Source organism: Montipora capricornis, unplaced genomic scaffold (genome assembly GCF_036669925.1).
Source record: "Montipora capricornis isolate CH-2021 unplaced genomic scaffold, ASM3666992v2 scaffold_189, whole genome shotgun sequence".
In the NCBI taxonomy this organism is placed as follows: Eukaryota; Metazoa; Cnidaria; class Anthozoa; order Scleractinia; family Acroporidae; genus Montipora; species Montipora capricornis.
Genome location: NW_027179946.1, coordinates 29,439 through 35,071, shown reverse-complemented (window position 1 = coordinate 35,071; position 5,633 = coordinate 29,439). Strand labels below are relative to the sequence as shown.

Below are 5,633 nucleotides of genomic sequence, written 5' to 3'. Positions count from 1 at the left end.
AGGAAAACTTATTATCTGAATTAGAAGTCCTTGTTTAATTTCGCACATGGTCGATCGGCTTGATAAATTTTATTTATTTTTCTAACAAAAGCCTTTCGATGCCCATCACCAACCACCATCCTTTGCGGTTGTGAGGGTCAATTTTTTTAAATGTTGAAAATCGACCATCTTTCTAAACGATCACATTGCTGGTCAAAATCCGTTTCCATCCTTGGAATTGAAAACGAGGTTTGTCATATTTTGATTTAGAGAGAATGTTCAGTTTGTTATTGAACAATAATCACATTCAAAACAAATACATAAGCCGCCCTTAAAGGATGGCGGTTGGCGATGGGCCTTTAACCTAAATTCAATCAATTACTTGCAATGTTTGCATACCTAGAAATTTTCACTACACGTTATATGTACTGTCGGCGTTCACCAAATGACCATGCTAATTTTGAACTTGAGTGAACACGTAGTTATGAGCATGGTGGTAACAAATCCCCACCCCTTCAAACATTAAATGGTCCGTACCTGACAACTTGACAACATTTTAATACCTTTAAATTCATGCCGCATACCACTGAAAGAAAGAAGTATAATGAGTCATGTCTTTGTTGTTCAAGGTGATTCTTGGATCCAAACTTTACACATGCTGATCAAACCATCCAATAGAAAGAGAAGAGGTTTCTACATAGAAAAAAGAACCCCATCATGGACTTAAACTTAACTTAGATAGAACACCCACTCTGATTGGTCAGAAAGCCATATTTGATAAGAGTATCAAACATGCTCGCGCCAATTGTTCAAAGTTAAAGCGTACTTTTCATAGATTTTTGCTAATGTTATTTTATAATAGCATTAAAAAAAAACAGTTTTCCTCTGTTTGTTTCTCTGGTCAAAACACTTGCGATGTTGAGAGAACACTTAAGAAGCTGTGAACCACTCCGCTTTGCGTCGTGGTTTGCCTACTCTCTCGACATCGGATCAGAGTAGTGAACAAGGAAAACTGGTTTATATTGCTTAAATATTTATCTTACTTTAGAGTTTTTTGTTCGTTTTAGTACCTCACTGCGATTTGGTAGAATTTATTTTAAAGTGCACGTTGACCCTGATGTGAAATTTTGATATTGTATACTGATATCTAGAAATCATTATTCATTCATGAGGTGCACTTTAAAATAAATTTTGACCAAGTGAAATAGGAACATGCTCTTTAAAACTGGAGGGAATCATCTGAAGACAGTTTATATATTTTTTTGTTTCAGATAGGGTAGGGACGCTACAATATCATAAAACATTGTATGACTGTTGATTCAAAGTAAGTTTTTGGTTAGTACTTTTATTGGACAATTTGAATCATATATTTGAAATCAGCATAATATCACTTCAAGTTCATTTTTAGTGTAGGATGCCTTTCAAGTTAGCACTTTTCCGACCAAAAGTCACTAATTAAAATCAAACTGCCTCTATGGCGAACTCGTGGATGCATTTCTTTACGTCTCAATCTCGTTCTCAGAGCCCACGTTCCTCTTGGTCAGCACCGACAAACGAGAGGCTCTTGTTGCAACCGTTTTCAAGTGTACTGTGATTGGTTGAAGAAGTAAATATCCAGTTCCAGATCTCTGCGACCAGAAGAATAGCTTAGTGCATTTCTCAACCTTAAACATCGCCCTTTAAGCCAGAGATCTGCTTCCATTTGGTAAGTACTGGATTACTGATCATACTGTTATTTCGAACATCACCTCTGGTGTTTTCACTTTGCATGGTAAAATGCTTTTGAAATCATGAACGTTTCTATGGGAGGCCATATCATTCAAAAGTGGTACGAGCTTATGATTGGTGATCGAGAATGACGATCGCTATGGTCGAGATTCACGATTGGTGATTGAGAATGACGATCGCTATGGTCCAAAACACGATTGATGATTGAGAACACGATCGCTATAGTCGAAAAAAAAATTGATGATCGAAAATGTTGATCCCTATGGTCGAGAATGTCGACCAATAGATTGAGAAGAGCGATTGGTTATTGAGAATTGGAAAGGACTGGAAACGAGTGAGGGATAATACACTCATACTTACATCAGGGAGTAAACGGATTTTCATGCCTTCGAGGGAAAACATGGCGTCAAACACGTCTTCCGATGCCAGCGCTGGAAAGCGAATACTCGAAGAACTGCAGCAGAAGGCATCTCAACTTTCCACACTCCTTGGCAGCGAAACGGCAACGCAATCAGAAGTTCCTCCTCCAAATCAAAGTGGTTCTGCCAGCCGCACTTACTTGCCAAGTTTCAGAAGGCAGTTTTGCAATTCAAGTTCAAGTTCCAACACTTACCGTGCAAGAGGAAAAGGAAAAGTGAAGTCCGTTGTGAAAGGACCATTCATGAGGGATGTTCTATTACTAACTGGCCCCGATGTAAATAAGGTTCCCAGGCAAGGGAAGCGAGTGTGGCTGATGGAAAATGGCTTCATGATTTTAGGTTTCGAATTACAAAAGGAGTGGTCCGAGTGTGTGGTTGAGGCTTGTCTACGAGAGGCATTTGAAGAAAAGATTCCAATCGGTGTAGACTTCGAGATTCTCATGCCTGTTCACAGCACTCTCGTCAAACCTACTCTGGCACCAGGGCAAAGCCTGAATGGAGTAATGGTACACAGAGTATTTAAAGAAAAGCCCATATACATCAGACCGTTCCAGGAAATCGGCGATGATAGCATTTGCAGCATCAAGAAATATCGTGAATCCTCTCCCAACCAGGAAGATGATTTCATACGTCATACTCCAAAGGTAATGCCTGTGTTAGGCTTTGGATTGGGGAGACTTATATTTTTCATAAAAGAGAACTTCAGATGCAAAATTTGACCTTGGGGAGAGGCATGTGATAGCCAACCATAACTCGATCCAAAGAAGAACCCACTCCTCGAAAGTAGAAATGCTTTGCTTGAGAGGTTGTGTGGGGGTTTTAGGGGGTAGGGGTGAATACCCAGTGGGGGTAGTCCACACACAGTTGAGATTTCAAAATTACAGTGTATTGAATTCAATTCATGTTGTATGGTTATTAATACTCCTTTACTCACATAGCCCTCTCCCACCTTCAGATGTGTGTTTTTGCCCAAGGAGTGAATTTTATTTTCATTGTGTCTAGGATAATGAAAAAGCTGACATCACCTGTGAACAGCAAGACTATTCAGGTACAATCAGTTATTATTTGATTTTGTTCAAAATTTGTAGCAACTACACTGTCATGAGGTCCTAGTTTGCAAATTGTGAGAGCATGGTTTCTCAGTCCCAGGCCCTAACCCCTTCCCTGGACTGGATGCTGATTGTATTATGTACTTTCAAAGTTTTCATTTTATACAATAGGAAATCAATCAGCACAGGCAACCCAGTCAGGTCACACCATCCAGCAGCAACAAGCCTAGGCTGCACGGGCAACCCAGTCAAGTCACACCATCCAGCGGCAACAAGTCCAGGCTGCACGGGCAACCCAGTCAAGTCACACCATCCAACTGCAACAGGCCCAGCCTGCACAGGCAACCAACTCGGTTCACACCATTCAGTTGCAACAGTTCCAACCTGCTTGGGCAACCCAGTCAGATCCCACCATCCAACTGCAAGAGGCCCAGATTGTCGAGCCAACTAATAATCAAGGTACAAAGTGATAGTTTCTAATGAAACTGCTGTCCTGCGTTGGCGGGCAAGTAAAACACTAGCTGATTATCAACTCGAAGTTGATAAAGGTATATTAACCATTAGCCCTTCATCGAAGCAAAGGGCTAAATGCTCGATATGTCAGCTACTAGAAACTTGCTACGGCGGTTAATTTACCGTTATCAACTTCGAGTTTATAATCAACTAGTGTAATAATCAAGGTAACCTTTGCCATGAAATTAAAACTGCAACTGTGCATTGTTCTGATAGTATGCACTATATTCATCAATTCTTAATATGGACTTTCGTGTCCTGTGCGTATAGGTAGTTGTTATTAAATCTGCCCGTTAAGATTATATTTCTTTAGGGTGGAATTAATCACTGTGATGAAAAAAATAACAAGTTATGATAATTAATTTCGTTTTAGTGCAGATTTGCTTAGGAGTCAAAGCAATCAATTCAGTTTTGGACATATTTTACATTTTTGCCTCTCAACCCTGGCATCTGCCAGTGTTATTAAACCAGTTAAATTTAGTTAGACTATATTTCAATTATCTAGTTTTATTGCTTTTTAAGGCCTTTTTAAAATTTTATGGTTAAATGTATTAAAAGTACTTTATTGTTTCTATTTGTAGATGATGCTGAAGACTTGATTCCCATGCTTTATGATGATGATGCACCTAAGAAGTGTGTCACTGTGCATCGAAGTACCATGAGGAAAGACCTTATTGAAATATTCAGTGATCCCAATATTTCAAATTGCCTTCTTGATGTCAATGTCATTGATGCAAATGGCCATCCAGAAGACGGGAGGGGCAAGGGAGTTCTGCTTGACATTCTTACTGAATTCTGGCAGGATTTGTTCACTTCACTCACAGTTGGTAGTGGAGAGAAAATTCCTTTTATCAGGCATGACCTGCAGAAGCCTGAGTGGGAAACTATTGCAAGAATCCTGGTTTATGGTTACAAGACCGTTAAGTACTTCCCTTTGAAACCTTTTCATCTATTCTTCGCATCATGCTTATTTGGAGAAGAGAGCATCACACCAGACTTTCTTCTAGCATCGTTTAGACAGTACATTGCAGCTGAAGACAGAGAGGTCTTGGACACATGTCTCAGTGATGCTTTTGATGCCAACGACAAAGATGCCATTGAATTCCTCTCGACATTCAAGTGCTTCAGGGTGCCCAACAAAGACAACATTCGAACAATAATCATGGAGTTGGCTCACCAAGAATTGGTTCAGAAACCAAGATATGTATTAAACAGCTGGGCCCCTATTGTAAACTCACTCCGGTGTGATTACACTTTCCAAACCCTTGAAGGTCTCAAGGAACTGTATGACAGCAAGCGTCCAACAGCCAAGAAAATAAATAACCTGTTCAGGGCAGAGCCGTCCAGTGAAGCTGAACGACAGAGTCTGGAACATCTAAAAAGGTTTGTCAAAACCTTAGAAGGAAAGGCACTGGCCAAGTTCCTCCATTTCTGCACAGGAAGTGATGTCATTACCTGTGAGCACATTGAAGTGTCCTTCTCTTCTTTGGAAGGTTTTCAGCGACACCCTGTGGTTCGAACATGTATACCAATGCTAGAGCTTCCTACTACGTATGAGTCATACCCAGCTCTGGCAGAAGAATTTACTAATGTCATGAAAGAAGACTAAGCATGGTTTTTTGACATGATTTAGGTGTTTTAATACTTCTCTAATATCAGCCTGCAAGCAGACTCAGTTCTTTGGATTTTCATGTGCAGAGCTGTGATTTGCGAACTGTCAAAAGAAGGAATGGCAAAACCTTTTCCCATCCTGTCCCATTTCCCCTGATGCCTCGTTTCACTAGATGGTTCCCATGTAGCAGCTCTGCAGTCAAGACTCACTGGGTAACCCAACCAAGTGATCATGCATATAAGCATTTCCCTCAAGAAGACTTGATATCTCAATAGAATCTCAATCAATGTGTCTGATATAGACAGTGTGTAAACAGACTGGCCAATTTTGGAG

The 5,633-nt window shown here is 40.2% G+C and overlaps 1 pseudogene; it reads left to right on the top strand.

Annotated features, from left to right (window-relative positions):
• Positions 1-2,107: 2,107 nt before the first annotated feature.
• LOC138034794 (uncharacterized) lies at positions 2,108-5,321 on the top strand (annotated as a pseudogene).
• The last annotated feature ends 312 nt before the right edge of the window (positions 5,322-5,633 follow it).